The 24,765-nt window shown below is 38.6% G+C and overlaps 1 long non-coding RNA gene across 1 annotated transcript in view; it reads left to right on the forward strand.

Annotated features, from left to right (window-relative positions):
- Positions 1–24,765, forward strand: part of LOC122807681 — a 130,021-nt gene that overhangs the window by 103,076 nt on the left and 2,180 nt on the right. The window lies entirely within an intron of this gene.

Raw genomic sequence — 24,765 nt, forward strand, 5'->3', positions numbered from 1 at the left:
TGTAATGGAATATAAATACTAATAAGAACAAAAATATTTTACTTACATTTGCTTTTCTTTTCCCTTTAGTATCCATCTAAACATGAATTATATAATGCAGGGTGAATGCTTTACAGTCCATCCACAAGTTTAAAAAAGTCAAAAAAGTACAGTCTTTCCTCAGCCACTTTTTTTTTTTTTTTTTTTTTTGCAAAACCATATTTTATTGACTAATTTCATTTCAGCATTACTGGTCTTCTCCCTGTTCATCTCCATTTCCCAATATAAACTCTGGTTCAAGCCCAAGGTATTCCTGATTCTTTTCGTCAATGCTTATGCTTTTTTTCTGTCTCTCAAGCATTTTCCTTTGAAATAGTAGAAAAATGTTTCGCTGCCAATGTCTCTCTTTATTGTCAGAAGAATAAGATTCAGAATCCCCTTCTGGTTGCTGTTTCACTTTTTTTGACACACATGCTTATTTCCTCCCTAGCCTATGTCTTTAATCCTCCAAATAAAAATACTCTGATGATTTTGGATACAGCAGCTTCAAACTCATACTTGCTTCTCAACATTCCCTGATGGCTGGAATAAATTTACTTTTCTTCTGCCTGTTGTGCAGTGAGTAATCATTTTCTACAAACACTCTGATGTGTCCAATTTTTAATATTTCCCTTCTTCCACAGTTTCGTCAGGATCAACTCTTTCTGCTGATATGATTGCATCTTTCCGTGGCTACTTTCTCATGGTCAGGAATGGAGCATACACACAATGTGCCCTTTCAACTAAAACCCCCTGCTGTGGGATACCAGTTCAGTTGCTTATTTGTGCTTTCATAAAATTAATGCAGTCTGCTCCTTCCAATTTCTGTGGTACAGTAGAAAATCTTAGGCTTTCCCAGTGTGCTCTCTCTCTCTCTCTCTCTCTCTCTCTTCTAACTCTACTTTTTTAAATAGCTCTTCTTGAGAAGCGTCTTAGTTGACCTGTCTTTTCTTCATTTCAACTTCTGATTTTTGCAGTTTTATCAGTGCATCTGAATAACTAGTTAAAGCTTATTCTATTCTTTCAGCCTTTTGTTATCTGAGTTGCTATATTCCTTCAACATTTCATTTATTTTAGTCAACCCTGAGTACATTTGATTTTTTCCCTCTAAATTACTAGAAGCCATCTCTTGTACCAAAGCTGAAGCTTGAACATTTTTTTGCTGAGTAACCACAGGATTCTTCCTAGCCTGTGTATTCTCTTCAACTGTTCTGGCTGATTTCCTTTAAGATTCTTTCAGGTTCTCTAAAATTCTTCTTTGATGGAATCCAGGCAGTGTACTTAGTAGCCAGCAACTGAATTTTACCCAAAAAGGCAATTTCACTGACTCCCCTTTTTCAATGTCTGTTTTCACATTGAGAAAGCTGAAATTAAGTTATTGATCAGTATGCAGCTATCTTAGAAGCTGGTTCATAATAAAATATTAATAAATACATAGAAATTAGAACTGTGATTTAGAGTGTCTCTTCCTCACAGTAACTGATGCTGTACTATTTCATTCAGCCAGTATGTGCATATACTCTTCCACATCCATTAACTAGGGCACACAGTGCCTGTTTCTGTTCTTTTCCGGTTATATTTCACTCCACAGTAAAGAGTATGTCCTGGATTCATAAAACTTTTCCTCTGCTTTTGGAAACTGCTCTATCCAAAAGGAACAGTTTCTGCAATTATGGAAAATGGGATTCAGATATGTTTAACCACAATAGAAAAAATATCTCATTATTGCCTAATTTGCATATCTCTGAATCACATGGTCTTACTGCTAGTACTAATCAGCACTTTCCTGTGTTAATCACCATTGGTAGCTCATACATCTCATTAACACTGGCAACCCCTTATTCAGTTTTACACACACATGTATGCATTCAAACACACAACAGCATGAACACAAACACACACACACACACACACACACACACACACACACACACACACACACACACACACACACACACACACAGCCCTCACCACTTCCTCTATGCATACTCTTGCCAAATATTGCCTTGTATGTGTTCTCTGCATTGACTATAGTGGGGAAATGCAGCATTTTGGTGCTGTTATTTTATGCTACCAAGAGATTCAGTCACTCAGTTGTGTAAATCCCTTAATAAAGCCATTTACTGGGGAGTGTACATGGCTAATTAGTAGAGACTGTCTCCTAAAATGTTAATTAGCATTCAGCAAGACCATGGAAAGTGTCTACCATGGTGATTTTGCAGACCTTGTAGAAGCACTATGGCAGACCTGTCTAGGAATCAGAAAGGACTACTGCCAGTAGAAAAAATGACAGTGTTAGGACTTACTGCTGATGGTAACACTTTCTGAATTCAAGCCAGAGTCATTACTAAATAATATAATGCTGAAATTCCTTTCTGAAAGCATGACATTTAATTGGAGCTGTCATTATTGTTTCTGAACCAGCATCTTTGAACACCAGCTATTATCATATGTCACTTATGAATAATACTTTGATTTCCAACAACACTATTGGCATTCATGTACTAGGAGTAATCATTTACAGTACTCATTTTACTAGCATCTATACTGTTTCTTCATACAAAAATATACTTCCCTTATAAATTTAGCCTCTGAGATAATTTCCTCTGTTGCCTAAGATAGCATTTCTTTGGCTCCAATGGGCTTAAAACAGTGTTCTGGGAAGGCCTTCAGGCAGTGTTCTCAACTAGAGAAACTGTGGTTCCAGCAGCTTTAGCACATAATTGTGCAACTCAGCTTTTATCACCTGTCCTTCACTGGTTAAACATCTGGCGTGTCATCCTACTTGAATTGCAAAACTGTTTATTTGATCATCTCTTTCTGGAATTGACCATAGTTAACAGTATGGACTGTCATCCTTCTTGTCAATAAAACTTGCCCGTCATCTTCATCTTCCTTTTTTAATTACAGCTATAGTCATAAGCACATCTTTGAATTAGAATCCAGTGGATTGTAGCCGAAGGGTAAGTGGCAATAATCATCATTTTCTTATTATTATATTGAGTATTATATGGTTCTTCCACACTGTTTAACTGGCTATAGTCCATTCACTTGTTGAACACTTCTTGATTGATTTATGCATCTTCTCCAGGTCCCCTGACCTATATCAGCAGTGTACCCTTGAGACCCAATTCTTGAAATGATTTACCCGATTTGTTATTCCTGTTGTCTCTGATCATCACTTTCTGATGTACTGATGTATGGTAAAAATACTCAATTCCCTTCTGTTTATATTTTTTTGTGTTTTTTTCTGAAGAAATATTTTATTACAAACTCATTAAAAGAAAGGTAGTCCCCATGTATGGTGCCTTCTGATCTATATTTACATCACCAGTTTCTTATCACGTTAAAATTAATATCCTTTATAGTACATAGTGATTGTCAAATCTATATTATTCACTGTTTTCCCAAGTCTGGCTTGCTTTCCAAAAATTAGTATTATCATCTTAGCATTTTGACTAAAACTTTCATAATTTTTTCACTTTTTATTCTTCCAATAAATCAGTCCTCTAATAAAAAATAAAAATATTGCAACTTGTAACTTGCTTGCTGAAGTAATTTATAATACTTATAAAACTAGACTTATCATTTTACATACTCTCACTTTGTCCCAAAGTATCCTATTTTTAGCCATTTAACCTGATTAAGTTGAGATAGAGATAGTTTTAGAATTACAAACCCAATAATCTGTTTACTCCTTCTAATCATTCCCTCCATATTCTTCACCTTGAACATCTATCTTTTTTTGCATTGTTATTTTCCCATTGCTTCCACCTTTTTCTTAGCCTCTTATTTCCTTGCCCACTTTTGCTTAGTTGATTCTTACAAATATCATCCATGATCCCCATTATCTATTCCAGTGTTGGGGGAATTGTGATTTTCCACCTTCTGGTTACTGCTTTTTTAGCTGCAAGGATTATTACAGACAGCAGCTCCTCTATTCTACTTGGGGACCTAACATGTTTTATCCCAACCTAGAAAATAACGTCTTTTTTGTTAACTGTCTCCCTTCACCATCTATTCTACTTACTAAATTTTGTAAATTTTGTTTAAATGTGTCACATTTGTTGTATCTCAAAACATATGTTATCATTCTCCTGTCTGTAGTTCTTGACACTGCCAACATTTGTTATCTTTAGTGGTAAATATTTTCAGTGGTCTAGTTGGAGTATAAGAAATATTTGTGTAAGCATTGCAATGCAGATACTGAATTTCCTAGACCTCAAAGCTTTCCTAAGTAAGACCTATATCTCTGTCCAGTATTCAGTTGTTATACTATTTTCTGTTATCTCCTCCCAACTTCCCTTGAGACCCTTATTTTTGTCACTGTCATCTGCTTGTAATATTTTATAAATGTCCTTTATATGGGTTTTCTGATCTAAGTCCCCACTCCTTACAAGCCCTTTTGTTTATATATTGACAATGTGGTTTGCAGTGATTGGAGTGGGTGTGCATCAGTGTTCAGCTCTACCCATACTGCTGTTCATATCAGTGATGGACTACATTGACAAGCAAGTCATAGAGGACAACCAGCAAAGTAGCTGTGTACAGACAATGTAGCACTAAAAGCAGACTCTGAATTGGGACTTCAACAAATAATAGAGGACCTGAATGCAAAGCAGAAGGCAAATGGGATGAAACTGAGTACAGGCAAGACAGTTGTCCTGGCAGCAAATAGAATAAATCATAAAATGCTGAAAAGTGAAATAGAAGGGAAAATAGTGGGGACTTCCAAGATGGCTGCACATTAACAGCTTAATTCTAGCTCTCCCAATTTGAAAACAGAAACTTAGTAAAGAAAGCCGGTGCACATGTACTTCTGGGTAAAATTCAGTAACTGGCTAGTAAGTGCACTGCCTGGATGCCATGAAAAAAGAAATACAGAGAACCTGAAGGAAAATCAGCTACACAAGGTGAGGGAAAACACTGACTGGAAAAAGTACTGCAACTGTTCAGCAAAAAGCAGTGCAAGTTCCAAACATGACTTCCAGTAACCTAGAGGAAAGTATAAGACAAATCCACACAGACCTGATTAAAATAAATGGAACACTGAAGGAGTATATCTACTCAAACAACAAAATTATGGAAAAAAATGGAAGAAGCTTTAAACAAATATTCAGATGAAGTGATAAAACTGCAAAACTCAGAAGCTGAAATGAAGAAAAGCCTGGCTGAATATGAGACTGCACAAGAACAGATATTTAAAAAAAATAATAGAATTAGAGGACAGAAAATATGGGGGAAACCTAAGATTTTCTGCTGTACCAGAGAAGCTGGAAGGAACAGACAAACAAGCAACTGGACTGGTATTCCACAACAGGAATTGTTAATTGAAAGGGCACATCATGTGTATGCTCCAAACCTGCCTATGAGAAACCAACCTAGACCTTTAATGGTAAAGATGCAAACTTACCAGCAGAAATAGATGATTCTGACAAAACTGTGGAATAAGGACAAAGTACTAAAAGTGGGAGACAGCAGAGTATTTATGGAGAATGACTACTCATTGTACACCAGGCAGAAGATGAGTGCATTTATTTTATTATTTAGGGAATGTTGAGAAGCAAGTGTGAGATTCAAACTCCTGTACCAAGCTATGTTTTAAATAGTTCCCTGGAGGGACAAAATCATTGTTTATGAAGTACATACTAAGGGGGGAATACAAAAGCTTGCCCAACAAAAAGTGAGCTGTAAAGCAGTAGGAGATTATGCTTCTTGTTCTTCTGGTAATAAAGACTACAGAGAGACTATACCAGTGAAACCTTTTTCAATGTTTCAATGGAAAATGCTTGAGAGAAGGAAAAACATGAGTTGACTAGAAGAATTGAGAGTACATTGGAAATGAACCAGAGACAGGGTTTTGGAGATGGAGATGAATAGGAATAAAACCAGTAACTTGGAAATTGACAAATGTAGGATTACAAAACAATAATTATATATGTGAAACATGACAGAACAAGAAAATCTGGAATTATTGGACTTTGTTAAACTTGTAGGGGACTCTAAAGCATATGGCCTACTTTATGTTATTAATGTTCAGAAAAAATATTTAGGAGAGGGGAAAAGGAGGGATAAAGTTAACTGTAAGTAAAAGATTTTTTTCTTAATGGTGCTATTTTAATATTGCATGATTTTCTGTGCATGCTATAAAGTTAAGTTTTCTCAGTTATTTTAACTGTAATGGGAATACTAATATAAATAGGTGCTCCTGTTTTTTTTTTTTCTTTTTTTTCTTTCTCCCTTCTTCTCTCTTTCTCCTTGTTCAGTTGTAAGAAATATAAGCACTACAGTGTGAAAAAAAGAAACATCTGGTCAAAAGAGCATGACAAAAGAAAAAATGGTTTGCTTTTTCATTCTTGCATAGGAAAATGACTGGATTAAGCTCTTAGCTTGATCTAGTAACACGTTTTAAGAGAAAGCAAATACATGAAAAAGAATACTGAATATTATAAGGCTTTTTCTAGTAAATAAATGTATGCTTAGCAATTTTGTATCCAGTTCTCATGTTGCTAGGAGACAATCTGATAAAGAGAAATGGCTAGGAGATCATGTTTTCTGAAAGTATTTGTGTGTTTTCCCAGCTAAGAGAACTATACAGATAAGACAAAATCAGACAGCACTTAGTAGAAGCACAGGTTGCACCATGCGTCTTAGCATGGATAACCATTCTTTTAGGTTAACCCAAGTTTGTGAGTGTGGCTGACAGTTTGGAACATTTGTTCCTATTAGGAAGGTAAATATTTGAAGATGTACATATTTTGTGTGTTATTAAGTTAAATAGGTTTTAGGGGGTGTTTGTATATGTTTGTTTTTTAAGGGCTTTTAATAAAGCAAAAAGTTTTATAAGATGTGACATAGGGTCAAATGGATATGACAAGAAACAACTGTATGAAAGATCAATCTGCCAAACAGTGCACACATGTAACACAAAAGCTGGAACTAGACATTCAACAAAAAAGCTTCTATACATAAAAGGTGGGAATAATAACTTTATAAGTCAACTATGCTTTCTGTAATGTCTTTAAATGTCAATCAACTCACAGATAATTACAAAAAAGAAAGAGCAGTGAACTATTTTAAAAAATGTAGAGTGCAAATAGCTATGCTACAGGAGACACACTTGGAAAGAACTGAACATGTGAATTTGATAAAGAAAGGTTTTCAGGATGGTTATTCAGCAGAATACCTGGGGGAAAGGAAAATAGGAGTGCTTATATTAATTTTAAGAGGAGCTCGTATAGTGATAGAAAAGGATAAAAAGATAATAATGGCAGATTTGTAGTACTAAGCAACTACTGGCAAGGAAGGAGGATTACACTAACATGTATTTATATTCCATCTAAAACTGCTATAATGGAGCTTAAGAAAATTCTGCGAGAAATAATCAGCTTTCAGCAAGGAATATTACTTATAGTTGGGGGCTACAATTTGATTTTCAGCAGTGAAGATGTGTCTGGGGGCCAGAAGGGAAACTATAACAAAGGAGGGTACATTTTTGAAGAAATTTAGGAAAATATTTGGCATGGAAGATGTGAATTCAATACTAGGAATTCTGAGTGAATTTACACATTATTCCAGAAGATACAAAAACTGGTCTAGACTAGACAGAATTTATATTTCACAGGAACACATGCATTTACTTGAATGTCCTGATACGCACCCAATAACTCTTTCAGATCATGAGCCAATAATAACTAAAATAAAAACACACTTGCTCTTTCCCACCTATCTGTTGAAAAGAGAGGAATTTAAGGAATGGATAGTGGAAATTATTCAGGAACTTTTAGAGCAGATAGAAATATCCTCTGAAAATATAGCTAGGGTTGGGATAAAATTAAACTGGAGTTTAAAAATAGGATGGTAATAAAATAAAGGAAGATATGGTTAAGAAGTAACAATAATTATTTACAGGGACTTGCAAAATTGGACGAAGCAGAACTAGAAGAGGAGTAACTGCAGAATGTTAAACAGAAACTAAGGGATTACTTTGATAATATGCACAAGTTTAGAATGATTGCTGTTAAGCAACTGTCTTTTGACAATAACTCTAGAACACAAAAACATTTAGCACAATGACTCAGGCAACAGAAAGTAGAAAGGGCTTTCGCCAAGCTTAGGGACCCTATAACAAGGAAAGATAACAACAGATCCTGTAGTAGTATTAGAAATATTTCAGAAATTCTATGAAAGTCTGTATAAAGCAGAGAAATGTGAAAGTCAAGAAAAAGTACAAATGTAAATGTTTATGGAAGAATTAAATATGCCAAACCTTTACATTGGTAAAACGGATAGAGCATTAAAGGACAGAATTAGGGAACACTACTATCACATAAGTAAGAATGCTACAGTGAGTGGTCTCTCTAAACATGTATCTGAGACTGATATAATACATTATTTTAAATTTTTAGTAATTGGACAAGTTATAGAAAGTAATAGAAAGGGAGATATTAGGAATCAAACAGAGCAGTTGGAGTTGAAATGGATAATTAGGATGATGGGTGATTTTGGGCATGGCCTGAATGACAGAGTTCCACTTAGACCTAAACTCAAGGCTAGAGCCCTTAAGAGGAAATTAATTGTTTTAGGTAGTATGTTATGTATTACTGCTTTAAAGTGCTATTTACACATGTTTTTATGTGTGCTTTTGTAAATGTTATTGCTTTAATGAATTATTTAGATATTGATGTATTAATTACGGTTTGAAATAATGTTTTTAATAGTTTTTCATGTTTTTATAAGTGTTGTTGCTCATAGTGCTTGTCTCTTTAATTTACAAATGATGTGATACATGTGACTTATTTCAATGGTATTTAAGGAGGGGTTCTGTTATTGTGATTTACATCTGATGAGGTAGTGATACTACAAAAGCGCTTATGTCCTTATGTTTTGTGAATTAAAGACAGGTTCATCTACAAGCCTTGCTGTCATTTCTGGGTCCATCTGTTGTTTTTTGTTTATGTATTTTAAATGTTCTAAAGATAGTTGTTTGCACTTAGATAAATGGCATGAGCTCACTAAAATGATGGTAAACTGCCTTTACTTCCCGCAAGAACTTTTGATAGAGATATTTTGTTAAATTTGCAGAAATGGCTTAGAGAAAAATGTAATAAAGTCCCTGCTAGCTGCTGGTAAGCTTTTAATTCCTAGCAGATAGAATCTAAAGACAGAGAAAAAGAATATGTTGTCTGTAGTTTAAAACATAATACAGCAAGGTTAAAGTCTCAGTTACAAGCTGCAAATAAGACAGTCAATCATCTTCACTGTGCAGACTGTAAGGGACAAGAGGATTCTGGACTTTATCCTCTTAGAGAACTTCAAAAACTGCAACTTAATCAGGATGAGGCATCGGAGGATGACTATTTATTTGTGTTAGTAGTATCCACTGCCCCACCTCCACCATATCCAGAACTTCATCAGCAACCAGACTCTACTACCTCACCTCCTTCCCAGTCCCCACCATCCTCACCACCCCCTCAGGGAGACATTTTTTCCCCAGCTACCTCTTCAGCTGCTCAGGCAGCTGTGTCTTCTATTCAGTCCCCTGTGTCAGATTGTACCCGTCTTAAACAGTCTAAAAAGTCTACACTTGCCACCAAGTTTGGCAGCAAGCAGACATGAGATGCACATACTTCTCAAATGTATTTTGGCTTTCCTAAACTGCATAAACAAAATATTTTATTTTCTTTCTACACAAAATAAGTTACATCCATGTAATTATGTTACCCAGTTTCCCATAATTATAGATGGGGATGGTTATGTTGGCTCTGATAAGTTTAATCCAGATAGGGATGATAATGATTCCTCTTCAGAGGAAGATGATAATTCTGGGACAAAGTCTCTGACTACTCAATTGCATCCTCTGCAGCAAGTTCCTAATCCTGCACATGGCAGAAATGACAATGCACCTTCTGCTATACATGTTGTGTGTACTTGGTCCGCTGTAGATTTTCAAACTATAGTAGACTCTCTTCCACCCAGCTGTACTAACCCAGCAAAGTTTGCAATGGTTCTTGCAGGGCACGTTAAATTGCAAAATCGTACGTTAGAAGAAATTAGGGCTGTGTTAGAATATGCCATCCAACTTAGTTAAATATATTTGGGATCATGCACAAATCCCTGATCCCATTCCTCAACACACTGACGAACAGGCTTTTAAAAATGCCAGGGAGCAATTTCTCCAAGCCATAATGGCCATGTGTACCCCAGTTCCTAATTGGTCTCCTATAAAAGTGGCCATATAGCAAGAAGATGAACTGGTAGATTCTTACTTACGCCGTATGACTGAAGCATTCAAAGCTTACTCTGGTTACCCTGAGCCCACAGAAGAGCCAGCTGTGAGTGGTCTCTCATCTGTTTTGTAGATGGATTGCTTCCTCCCATTCGTGCTCAGTTGAAAAAAGTTTGTTTAAATTGGCCAAGCTTGGGGCTCCATGAGCTAGTGTCTCAAGTTCAGTATTTAGCAGATATCCTTACTTGTGAAAAATGAAAGCAGCAAGAGCAATTAGTTAATGCTCAACTGTAAATGTTAAGTGTTCTCCCCACCCGGAGGGAAGAAATAGAAGAGGAAGGGGGGGACATAACAGACCTTGATTTCTACAAATGCAGGCAGCATTCCCACCACAGCAACAATTCCTATGTGCCCAGCCTCATGCCTCAGCCACAGGGTCCTAACTCTAACCTTTGTTTTAACTATGGCCTACGTGTCCATTATAGGGATGACTGCCCTTTTCTGCAGCCAGTAGCACCAACTGCAATGACTACTAACCCATTCGACACCCCACTTTCCTGGCTTGAAGAATACTAGGCAACAACGGCAACCTCCTGCATGGACCACCCCATGGCAACCACCAGCCTGGCAACAAACTGCCTAGGACAGCCATGAACAGGAATTACAGCTATTTCCACTGGTACTAGTAAAGCAAAAAGGCCTTTTCATTAATGTCAAGGTTCAAGATAGTGCTGTTCCCTTTTTGATGGACACTGAAGCTACTAAATTCATGTTAAGTGCATCGGCTGCCCAGAATCTTCCCTTGTCTACTACTTTGGTATGCAGAGTATCAGGAGTCCCTTTAGATTATCCTGAGACAGTTTCCGTCCCAATTCAACTTGGACCATTGGCAGCTAAATATGCCTTTCTCATGGGGACCTCTGCACCCCTTACCCTGCTAAGAAGAGATCTCCTCTGTAAACTGCAATGCACAATATTATGTTCACCAGACAGAGTGTATTTAAATGTACCAGATAACTCCCTGGCCATGCAGATGTGTCTTGCCCCACAGCAGTTGGATGAAGATGTCATTTTTTCTTTGCTTACTGAGTCAGAACCTGCATAGATGTAGCATTATTAGATTCAGTTCCCAAACGGTTATGGAGTATGCATAAGAATGAAGTTGGTCTTATTAAAGATGCTATTCCAATTTAAATTACATTGAAACCAAATGAACTCTTACCTATGGTGCCACAATATCCACTTTCTGCAGATGCAGAAGCTGGAATTGAGCCTATTATTTCAACATTATTGCAGCAGGGCATCATTGTGCTCACTACAAGTCCATGTAATACACCTATCTTTCCTGTAAAGAAACAAGGCAGGGAGACGTATAGATTTGTGCAGGATTTGAGAGCTGTGAATGCTGTCATAATACCATCTTTCCCTTTTGTCACTAACCCAGTGACTATTCTTAGTTCCATTCCTCCTACGGTTACCACCTTTTCTGTTATTGATATCTCTTCAGCCTTCTTCTCTATTCTGAGCCATCCAGACAGCCAATATTTATTCGTATTTACCTACAGGGGCAGCAATACAAGTGGACTCATTTGACTCAGGGATATGGATATGTTGAATCACCTACATTGTTTTCCAGGGAAATGAAACGGCAATTAGACAAATTGCAACTACCTTGCAAGTCCACTTTAGTGCAGTACACAGGTGATCTTCTCATAGCTTCAAATTCCTTATCTGCCTGTCAGACTGATACTATTTTCTTATTGGCCAAGTTAGCTCAGCTAGGATTTAAAGTGAATCGATGTAAACTTCAGTTGTAGCAACCTCAGGTTCCGTATTTAGGGCATTTAATTTCTGAAAATGTAAGACACATTTTATCCTCCCAAATAACTGCCATCCATACTGCAATGAGGCCAACATCTTTAAAACAACTCCGAGGATGTCTTGGGCATAGTAGGTTATTGTCGACAGTGGATCTCCAATTACACTGAAGTAACAAAATTGCTGTTAGAATTGCTCAAAAAGACACTTCTGAGCCACTTCCCTGGCAACAGAGTCATGAACAAGCTTTTGTCCAGTTAAAATCTTTTCTGTCAAACCCACCAGCCTTAGGATTGCTGGATTACACTAAATAATTCTATCTGTTTTGTTGTGAATGCAATAAGGTAGCACTGGGGCTATTAGCTCAGAGAAAAAATGGTGGTTGCAGATTGATTTCTTACTATAGTGCAAATCTTGATCCAGTAGCAGCCACCCTCCACCCTTGTTTTAGAGCAGTGGGCGCAGCTGCCCATTTGGTAGACATGGCAGCACCTCTCACTCTGGGGCATAATACTTTTGTTGCAGTACCACATTCTGTTGAGGCTTTATTACTGAAAACTAAGACACAGTATTTGTCTATTTCTAGGCTTTCTAAACATGAACTAGCATTGCTTAATAACCCTTCTTTGCAAATGCTTAGGTGCCCACCTTTAAATCCTGCTTCTCTTATTCCAACTGCTGATAAGGGTGACCCACATTACTAATGTTTTTGTTGTTAACAATGTGCTTCCTCCTAGGCCAGATTTGCAAGATACACCACTGCAAAGTCCGGACCTTATTCTTTTTGTCGATATATCTTGTATACGAAGGGAAGATGGACAGTTGACAGCAGCTTTTTCTGTTTGCACCATGGACACTATTTTAGTAACTGGATAATTACAGGGGAATGTTTCAGCCCAAGTAGCAGAGTTAATAGCTCTTACAGAAGCTTATAGGTTAGCTAAGGCCAAGTGTGTTATTATTCATACAGATTCCCGCTACTGTCATGGAGTCGTCCATGACTTCGGAACCCTCTGGTGGGAACATGGCTATTTAGCTTCTGCTGGGACACATAAAAAATGCTGTTTTTGTTTACAAACTGTTAGATGCTTTGCTTTTACCAAGTAAGATAGCTGTAGTGAAGTATGATGCACATAATTCTGACTCCTCCTTTGAATCGAGAGGAAATAATTTTGCAGCCAGAGCAGCGTGACAGGCTGCCTTGTTACATCTTGTTAAGGCTTCCTTTTTGCAGCCTTTTCAAACTGAAGATATATCTGTAACATTAAATAAAACTGTATTGAAAACTCTGAAAGGGTAAGGTGGATTTGTGATGGCTGCTGTCATTCCCTGGACTTACTTTGGCACCACCCAGATGGAAGGTTAGTAGCCCCACAACAGTTTTTACCTCAACTGGCATGGGCTTATCATTTGCCATGCCATCTGGGAAAAATGCATTACTAAAACAACTTTCCACTGACTGGTATACCCTTATGCTTCAGACATTGTTCAGCGTCTTGTAAATACATGTAATGTATGTCTTTCTTTTAATGTGTCTAAATCTGTCAGTGTTCCCACACAACATATTAAGAAACTGTGGGGACCTTTTTGTAGTATACAGTGGGACTTCATTGAACTCCAACAAAGTTTGAAGTTTAAATATGTATTAGCTGTTGTAAATATTTGTTCTGGTTGGGTAGACCCTTATGCATGTGCAAAGAATGGTGCTACTATGCTGGCAAAAAAGTTGGTGTATGAACTCATCCCCTGCGTCGGGGTTTCTTATGATATACAGTCTGACAGAGGGACTCATTTTACTAATCAGGTAGTACAGCATCTTTGTAAACTATTGAATATTAGACTACAATTTCATTGTCCACACAGACTTTAGGCTTCAGGTATGATTGAGCATGTTAATCAGACATTAAAGACTAAATCAGCTAAACTTACTGCGGAAACAGGAATGAAATGTACAGAGGCTTTACCTCTGGTGCTCGTTATACTCTAAAGTGCAGTTAGTGCTCCTAGAAAATTTTCACTCCATGAAAGTTTAATGGGAAGTCCCATGAGAATGCCAGTCACACCCCTTCCAGCTAGATTAGAATTACAAATGACTGTTGATGTGTTGCTCTCCTATTGCAAGTCACTTGTTTCTCTTCTGTAGCACTACCATTCGCAAGTTGCCTCAACACAACTCCACACTGATCCAGCAGTTATGCACAACATCCAACCAGGTGATTGGGTAGACGTTCAATCCCTCTCCAGAAAAACTTTGTTACAGCCTCACTGGAAGGGTCCTTTCTTGGTTCTCCTCACTACCACAACAGCGGTTTGAGTGTCTCCAAACTAGATTCATGTTGCCATGTTTGAAAAGCAGTCCCAACTGAAGGAAATCAACCCATTCACTTCAACTCCCCTGCTGACACCTTGTCAGATAACGGACCAGTCTCTTCTCACACCAGATGAAAAACCAGAGAACTGGAAGAGAACTGTGATGGTTAACACTGACAGCCTAGCGGAGGAGGACATTTCCTTTGAGTCAGGTGACCAGGTGCAGCTCACAGGAAAGAGACAAAAATCTACAACAAATGGGAAATTTATTTGGCGTCCAGCAACAGTAATGACAAGATACTCATCATAAACCTCATCTGTGACTAGACATCTGCGAAAATCCACTCCAACCCCACCCAGTCCACTATTCCTGTGTGATTGCTGTTCTGCAGAGACTGTAAGTACTGTTCATCCTTTTTATAAAGATAAACAAACTGTGGCTGCCTGGCATCCTTCATTTAATACATTTAATGCTATTCTGCAGACTTATGCAATGACATTCAATGTGAGCAGTTGTTGGGTATGTGCTGCTATACCAGCTGCACATATTGGTATCCCATCTAGTGTGTCTCCTCTGAATGTTTCAAAGACCTGACAGACATTATGAAAAAGGGGGGTAATGATAAAAATTACAACTAAACCTGTAGCCCTCCTACTGCAGGAAAATTTCAAAGGAATTTTTTGTTTTCAGGACAATGGTACTCGAACTGTAGGGTATAGTAAATGTAATATTACCTTAATTAGTAAACCCGTGTAGATATGAAGCCAAAGGAATAATATGTTGGTGATCCTCGGAGAATGTGACTGACGATGATTCTGTTCATGAACTTGCAAACATTCTTAGCCCATTTAGGCACCCAACAATAATTAATGAAGACTCAAAACCATATGTATATGCAATGGAACAATTTTATTATTTTGTTTGTGGAAAAAAGACCTACTGGTGTCTCACAAGTGATTGGGAAGGCATCTGTTTTGTTGGAATTGTGGTTCCAGCTATTCAACACACAACTTATTTGCCTAGCAGAAAGATTTGGAATGTCCAAGACCGAGAGACTCAAACTGTAAAAAATCCTGTTGGTGAAATTTAGCTACTAAAGCATTTCTACACTATATGCTTAAGCTACCCAGGCAAACCTCCTTACCTTTCTCACCTCTTCTAAAATACTAATTGCATAAGCTTCTGAATGTTAAAGTTTTTAATATTTTAATTTTTCTTCTTTGCTTTTTATACAATATGCCAGTCTTTTTCCCATTGAACTTAACTGAAATTGTTAATACTTTTTGCTACTTGAGCAATCTGATATTGGTATTGTAGACCAGTATTTTCTAGCCACCTGTTAATTGTAATGTTATCTGTGTCTGAACTCTTTCTTGTAATTAAAATTGTTGTTTATGTGGAGCTTTTCTCCCCGGGCCTCCACTGAAAATGGGCCCCCATGCCCAGTGGACCTCCCCGGTAATCAAACTGAAATAAATAAATAAATAAATAAAATCAATGTTTCTTGGATTAAACATCATGATTTAGAAAAGACAGCTGTTAAAAAACTTTCTCATATGGACCTTGGTGATCTTGTTATTTCTGGGGCGGGCTTAGCTCCTATTTATGGAGCTCCAAAAGCAATATCAGAGTTATGAAAGTTATCTAATTCAGTAATGTGACCTTTGAAGCAGTGAATCTTATCACTGCAGAGCTGAGTGTTATGCATGCTGTGTTGCTGCAGAATAGAATGGCGCTTGACTTTGTGCCTGCATCAAAAGGGGGTATGTGCACACTTGTGCATGAAGAATGCTGTACGTTTATTCCTGATAATAAGCATGCCATATGTAGCGATTTGGAAATTATCAAAAAAGTGGCTGAGCTGTCTAATACCAAAGAAGCTGATAGCTCGCAGTGGGCATGGCTCACTAATTTATTCTCTGGATGGGGTGGTGATATTCTGAAATTTAATGTTAATTGCAATCATTGCTAGGGCTTTATTTTTGCTTCTATTTTTATGTAAAGCTTTAATAACTAAACTCATTGCATCTCAACCTTCTATTAAGCTGCAGAATATGCATGCTAATGATATTAAAAATATGCCATTTATGTAGTGTACTAATGAAGGTTTAGTGGAAAATGAAAATGAAAAGATAGTCTTTGAAGGATTTGGTAAAATGTATGAAAATGTTTTTCGTCTCTAAAATGGTTTTGGTGTTAAGCTTTCTTAGCATCAAAGGGAGAGTGTACAGGTTGGAAAGACTTAAATGCATGTGTATGTTAGCAGGTTACAGTACATGATTACAAAAGTATCCTCAAGTTCATAGGTTCATAGGTTCATACTAGACTATCTGCCCTAGGGCATTTATAAGCCTAGCCAGAGTGTGTTTGGCTTTCGCCACCCATTTTAAATTAATTTTGCTATGCCCTTTTTCGAGGTTAGTATACTGTGGCTCTGTCTAACAGTACCAAACAAAGTATCACGCACGTGGGACTGGCGTGCACGGTCCCGAAAAAGACTAAAGTGTAAAACCAAAAACGGACCAGCACTTGCAGGATAGTAAAATAATATTTATTGCTCCATAGTTGTACAAGCCACCATATCAGCAGTGGTAAAAAGCTCTGCTGAAGCAAACCGGTTTCGGCTAATGTTAGCCTTTCTCAATGCTTAGTGTAAAGTAAATTAAAACTTCCACCATATTGAAACATTTATATAGTCTATCTCTTAAAGGGATATGACCCATATATAAGTTGAATACCAATGTTAGGAATATACAATACACATTATAAACACCAATACTCATGTTGAACAAAAATATATATATCCTACAAAATTGTAACATATTACAAATGTAGAGATATAAACACTTAACTGCACATGTTTATTAACATGTGCAGATAATGTAAGACAATAATAATATGGATGCCATGCCACTCTGAATGTAATACTAATACAAATGCATATATAGTTGGCATATATTATTTTATAATCTAAATAATGCCAGCCATGTATGGATATAACACCTAGGGGGTTGAGGGTACGCCTACAACCTTTAGTGGCACAGATTGATAACGAGTTATCCAAAGACTGGGCTGAAGCTCAACATTCATCTTCCATGTTATTTGTAGAATGTTTGTTAAAATATTATGACAGAATTATTACGTCCAATCTTTCGGATATCCAGAGTTTGTGTGTGGAGGCTGAACAATTTAATAAGCAGGAATATTATTCTCAGCAGGTTTCTGATTTGGCCAAGGATTTGTCTATTCTTGAAAAACAATTGATGAAACGTAACTATAATGGTAAAGCCTATTGGCAAATTAATGGAACAGCAATGGGGGCTTCTTTTGCCCCCATATATGCGGATCTTTTTATGGGTTATTTTGAGGCCACATACATATATGATACACAACACAATACATTCCTTCCGTATTTAGATATTTGGAGGAGATATCTGGACGATTGTTGGATGGTGTGGCGTGGCAACAAGGAACAACTTTGTAATTTTGTGGAGTATCTAAATGATAATTCCTTTGGAATTAAATTTACAGCTAATATTGAACATGGAAGCATTGTGTTTTTGGATGTTCTGGTCACGAGACTTGAGGATAATACCCTAGCTACGTCTGTTCATAGGAAATTTCCTCAGTATAACACTCTGTTACATGCGGACAGCTGTCATCCACGCCACATCATCCAGAATATTCCCAAATCTCAATTTATGAGAATGAAAAGGATATGCTCCTCTTCACATGATTGTTCTCTTTTTTGTGATGATTTATTCAATAGATTTGTTGATCGTGGATATAAAACATATAACATTTCTAAATCTTTGAAGACTGTCAACAATTTACCACGTTTGGAATTATTGCAATACAAATGAAAGCAACAGTCTCAGTCAGTACCAAAGAACAAATCTATTTTGAGGTTAGTTACCACATATGGGGCCAATACCAACCGGTTTATTAAGATAATCAGTCAACATTGGGACATCTTACGTTCACACAAAATTTTGAATCGCATATTACCTGAACAATGTTCCTTTTCCTACCGCAGAGGTAGGAACTTAAATTCTTTTTTCACTCATTACAAGAGGCATACTCCACATAATTCTCTACAAACCACTTTAGGGGGACAAATACTTAAAGGTAGCTTTCCATGTGGCCATTGTTCTTTCTGCAAATATATGCCTAAAACCAGGGAATTTTCTAGTAAAAATACATCTCAGGTTTTTGATATCAGGATATTTGCTAATTGCAGTTCTGATTGGGCCATATATTTGGCCACTTGTAATTGCTCTGCATTTTACATTGGACAGACCTCCAGGTCTGTCAAACTGAGAATATGTGAACATATGAGTGCCATTAGGAACAGACGTACCACCAATGCTTTATATAAACACACTCTGGAACACCCTTCAGCCATTTTTACATTTGTTATCATAGATAGAATTATTTTACATCACAAATTTAAAGCAGGTTGGCATCAGAAACTTAATGATATGGAGAACAAATGGATTATCAGGTTAGGGGGTCTTTTCAGGCCAGGATTAAACACATTAGAACCAATATATTGAGTTAAATATATTCTTATTTTATTCTATTTTTTGAAATTATTTTGGTAACCATGCAATATGTAATATAAAATCATTTATTATGGCTGGCATTATTTAGATTATAAAATAATATATGCCAACTATATATGCATTTGTATTAGTATTACATTCAGAGTGGCATGGCATCCATATTATTATTGTCTTACATTATCTGCACATGTTAATAAACATGTGCAGTTAAGTGTTTATATCTCTACATTTGTAATATGTTACAATTTTGTAGGATATATATATTTTTGTTCAACATGAGTATTGGTGTTTATAATGTGTATTGTATATTCCTAACATTGGTATTCAACTTATATATGGGTCATATCCCTTTAAGAGATAGACTATATAAATGTTTCAATATGGTGGAAGTTTTAATTTACTTTACACTAAGCATTGAGAAAGGCTAACATTAGCCGAAACCGGTTTGCTTCAGCAGAGCTTTTTACCACTGCTGATATGGTGGCTTGTACAATTATGGAGCAATAAATATTATTTTACTATCCTGCAAGTGCTGGTCCGTTTTTGGTTTTACACTTCTGTCTAACAGTGACACAGAAGTGATACCCTGGGTAAACCTACGATCTCCCATCCACCCATCAAGATTCCTCTTGAAGAGAGTCAATGAGGGACTCTGCCTAACCTGGACTGGGATTTTATTCCAGAGTGAAGGGAGCCTCTGGGTTATGAATCTGTCCCTCCAGCATGTCCTATTTATTTCAGTGCTGAGGTTCAAGTCTCTCGAGAGCGTAGCTCGATGAGATTTGGATTTTCTGAGGTGCAGCATGTCCATTAATTCCGGGTTGGACATGGCTTTATATGTCAGGCACAGATTGCCTCTGAGCAGGCGGTATGCCACTGAGTAGAGCTGGAGTTTCTTTAACCAGGCAGCATATGGCATCTGTTTGAGCCCTTTGATCCTCTTGGTGAGGTACTTTTGGGGTCTTTCCAGACGCTGCAGGTGTCTGGTAAGGTACATCCCATAAGGGGCATTGTACTCAATTATGGGCCTGATGAGGGATGAGTAAAGAGGCACGATGACCTCCCCTGATCTAGATGTGAATCCTTTCATGATTAGGTGGGCTATATAAAATGTTTTTCTAACCACTTTGGCCACGTGGTTGTCAAATGAGAGATTGCTATCAACTTGGGTCCCCAGGTCCCTAATTACTTCTTCTGTACTTAATGGATTACCACCTATGTGGTTATTTGTGGGCACTTTGTTTTTGCCAAAGGGGATGACTATACACTATTTGGTGTTTAGCTTGAGGCCATGGCTCTGACACCAGTTGTCTGTTTCTGTGAGGCCCTTTTGGAGGATGCTTGTGTCGGCTGGAAAGTCGATTATGGCACCCAGTTTGCAGTCATCTGTGAACTTGGTCAGCCACAGTCCTTTTGTGTTTGCCTGCACCTCTGAGAAATATATACCGAACAAGAGAGGTCCCAGGACTGAGCCTTGTGGGACGCCACTTGTAACTGCTTTGGAGTCTGACATGGCTCCAGCAATTCTAACCATGTGGGTTCTGTCCTTGAGCCAGTTTGCAACCCATCTAGTGACATAGGGGTTTATATTTAAGCTGGTGAGCTTATCTATAATGCCAGAGTGGGGTATTGTATCGAAGGCTTTTGCGAGGTCCAGGTAGGCTGTGTGGACCACCTTCCCCTCGTCAATGGCCTTGGTGACTGTTTCAAAGAAATCAACCAGGTTTAAGAGGCAGGATCTGCCCTTAACAAAGCTGAACTGGGTAGGATCCAGTGTCTGTAGCTCCCCAATATCTTTATTTATGAGGTCCATGATAATCCTTTCCATAGCTTTGCAGACCAAGCTAGTCAGGCTTATGGGGTGATAGTTTCCAGGATCCGTTGAGGCACCACCTTTGTGGAGAGGGACCACTGTTGCTGTACGCCACTCTTTGGGTACATATCCTGTAGTAAGGCTGAGATTGAACATTAGTTTTATGTTTGGGTTTAGCTCTTCTTGGAGTTCATGTAGGACGCAGCCCGGGACACCGTCTGGTCCCATTGATGCTGTGTTTTTTGCTTTGGAGAGGGCGGCTCTTACCTGAGCATCTGAGATGTCAGGGGTGCAGCACTCTGCTGGGATAGATATTTGCCCTTTTGGTGGGGATGGGGGGGATAAGTTTGCTCTGAACCTGTCAGCTAGGATGTTGGCAATGTCTGTGGGTTCGGTGTATTTTTTGTCATTTTGGACTAATTCTGAGCATATCTGGGAATTCCCACCCATGTTCCTAACATAACTAAAGAAAACCTTGTGATTATCCTTAGTGTCCTGTGCAATTTTTCTCTTGAAGCTGGCCTTAGATGATTTTATGAGTGCCCATAGTTTTTTGCTAATACTGATCAGAGATGCCTTCCCTTTTTGGGATTTTGCTCTATCATGTAGTAGCTTCCTCCTTCTATTGTATAGTTTGTTTATGGCTGGGGTCCACCAGACAGGACGTCTGCCTTTGGAGGATTGGGTCTTGGTTTTATTTGGGATTGCATGATCCATGCATTCCTGAAGGTGTTCATAGAATGCGTTTATAAAGGATTCTGCAGTCTGAGCCGTATTTTCCACAGGCCTGGGGGCTTGAAGGATTCCACCTCGGTTTTGAGGAGTGTGAAATTTGCTTTAGAGAAGTTTTTCACTGTGGTTTTCTGGGCAGGGGGTGGGGTCGGGATGTGAATATCCAGTGAGATTAGTTTATGGTCTGATCTTACCAGTGAGGGATACACTTCTGGTCTGGAGCATAGAGTCCCCATGTTGGTGATGATCAGATCCAGTATGTTTTCCCCTCTTGTGGGAGTGGTAACAAGTTGTTCCATAGCATTTGAGTTTATAAATTCTAGGAACCTTTGGGCTAGGGTGTTGGAGCTAGAGTAATGCTCCCAGTCTATGTTTGGGTAGTTGAAGTCACCCAATATAATGGTGCTTGGAGAGACCTTCATATTTTCCAATGTTCTCAGGAAGGCCGAGTGGGGTTCCTGGGTTTGGGAGGGTGGTCTGTAGCAGGCTATAAACTGGAAGGCAGTTTTACCCATTGTTAGTTGCACATGGATAGTCTCTGATGCTTCGTGCTGTGCCACCAACCTGGAGGTGTGGGTATCTTTGACGAATATTGATACTCCCCCTCCTTTTGTGGTTCGGTCCAAGTTTTGGGGCCGAAAAGCATGGTATGAGGTATAACCTGGTAGTGCTGGGGTGCTCTCGGGAGACTTGAACCAGGTTTCTGTTACTGCACAGATATCGATGTTCTCCATGCTAAGGAGAGTTTCGAGTGCATGCATCTTGAGGTTTATATTTCTGGCATTGAGTAGCATTACTCTTAGTTTCTTATCCCTTGTGATACCTATGGAGGTGGGTTTGTTTTTTGAGCCTTGCCTAAAAAAGGCACTATGGGGGTAGCAAGAGCCTTTGCCAATATCTGAAAGCCCAGGGGTGACAGGTGCAAGCTGTCCCTAGCAAAGCATCGTGGCTTGTCGAGCATATCATCCCAGGCTGACAGGCATTGGATCCCCTTTGAATGACACCAATACTTAAGCCAGTTGTTGAAATTGATCATCTTGTCTTCATATTGTGGCATCATTCTTGGTGAGGGTAAGATGCTACACAAGGTCAGGGTCATACCGGCCTGGGCTACATGCTCAGAGAGCTCCTCTATGTCTCTTTTCATGTAGTCCAGGGAGGTACGTCTCAGGTCATTCACACCAGCATGGACAATGACTGAGTCATATTTGTACTTGCCTTGGAGTGACCTGAGTGCTTGTGTTATGTGGCAGATTCTAGCGCCCGACAGGCAGCTCACCTTGACCTTCTCCTTGTTCAGCCTGGTGAGTGGGACGTCAGTGTGCCTGATGATAGAGTCACCTATTACAAGTGTATCAGGTGTGTTGTTTAGCCTTAAGGGCTGTGACTGTTCAGCAAACTGGTTTGTAAGCTATGTGTTACACGTGTTTTGTTTTGGGGTAGCGGTTGCTTGGGTGTCTGCTTTGGAGGTCTCTGCTGCTTAGGCAGATTTTTATTTAGAGCCTCCGAGTATGTTTTTTTGTGTTTATGTGTTTGGTTTGCTGTTGTGGTAGGTCTATGTGAGACTGGAATTGTAGTGAGTGTGGTTTCCTTCTCCTCCTGACTGGTTACGCCAGTACTGAGTTGAGAGAGCTTAGCCTCCAGTTTAGCTATATGGTTGCATCTCTCGCATGTGTTGGAATTTGTTGGGAGGAGGAGAGGGTTGTCTGTGTACATGAGGCAGTTGTAACATTGACTCAAGATTCCCAGATTCACCAGCTGGACCAGAGAGGAGATTGACAACTGACCTTTGGACATGCTAGAATAGTATTGGGAATTCCTTTATAATTGAAAAAAGGACCAATGGGTACTCAAGGGGAGTTTGTGAGGGTGTAGTGCTTTTAATTTTTTAGTGCTGACTTATATAATTGCTTTAGTGAGCAAGTGCCAGGTAACTTAAATGCAATGTGTTACAGGTAACTTAAATGCAAAAACGACAAACAGTAACTTTCTTTCAAGTGAAACAAGGAAATAAGTACAGCAAGCAATGCAGATATCACTAGGGATCCACAGAAGCGCTGAAAAGCCGCGTTTTAGGTAGAATTAGCATTTCAGGGAAATAACAAGCATACAAACAAAGCTAGATTCAGCAGTCCTGGATCTAGTCTATGCTACAGCAAACAAGGTGTACCAATTTCAGTAAGAAACAGTTCAAATATGCAGGCACTATAAGTCTTTAACCAGAAATTCCCAGCTCAGAAGGGCAGAGTCCAGCCTCTCCTCCCACAAGAGTGCAGACCACGAACCTTCTTAATGTAAAATAGCTGGCCTGAAGCCCAAGTACTTAAACCAGAACTAATACGCTTTTAGAATAACAGACACTAAGCCCTCAATCAGCAGTTCCCAACTTAGAAGGATGTAAGCTACCTGTCCTGCCACCACAGTGCAGGCCACAAACCTTCCTAATGTAAAACAACTGGTCTGAATCCCAAGTGCTTAATCCAAAAGACTTAGAATGATAGCTACACTTTAATCGTTACTACCAAGCAGTAATAAAAACAATTGAATACTTTAAAGAATGCCTGGATTAGTGCTGAAGTTATACAAACAAAGCTAGATTCAGCAGGCATGGATCTAGTCTATGCTACATCAAACAAGGTGTACCAATTTCAGTAAGAAGCAGTTCAAATATGCAGGCACTATAAGCCTTTAACCAGAAATTCCCAGCTCAGAAGGGCAGAGTCCAGCCTCTCCTCCCACAAGAGTGCAGACCATGAATCCTCTTAATGTAAAATAACTGGCCTGAAGCCCAAGTGCTTGGACCAGAATTAATACACTTTTAGAATAACAGACACTGAGCCCTCAATCAGCAGTTCCCAACTTAGAAGGATGTAAGCTACCTGTTCTGCCACTACAGTGCAGACCACAAACCTTCTTAATGTAAAACAACTGGTCTGAAGCCCAAGTGCTTAAACTAAAAGGCTTAGAATGAGTTACACCAAGCAGTAATAAATACAACTGAGTACTTTTAAGATGACGCAAAAGCAAAATAAAGTAGGTTTTTGAGTGAGCAAATGAGATGGGCCCAGGAGTTACAGGACAGAAACAAGTGCAAATGCAGGCCTTCAAATCAGAAAGTTGAGAGAGATGGAAGACCGCCCAAATGGCCAATAACTACAAATTCTGGGCCAGAACCACTCCTTATGTGGTAGACAGGTTACTTAATGCTTACCACTCCCACTGATAAGCTAGAAGGCTTCCCTCCAACACAGAAAAGCTTGGGGGGCTCAGAAGCTTACAA

The sequence above is a fragment of the Protopterus annectens genome, chromosome 7.part1 (genome assembly GCF_019279795.1).
Source record: "Protopterus annectens isolate FY-2018-M chromosome 7.part1, PAN1.0, whole genome shotgun sequence".
Lineage (NCBI taxonomy): Eukaryota > Metazoa > Chordata > Ceratodontiformes > Protopteridae > Protopterus > Protopterus annectens.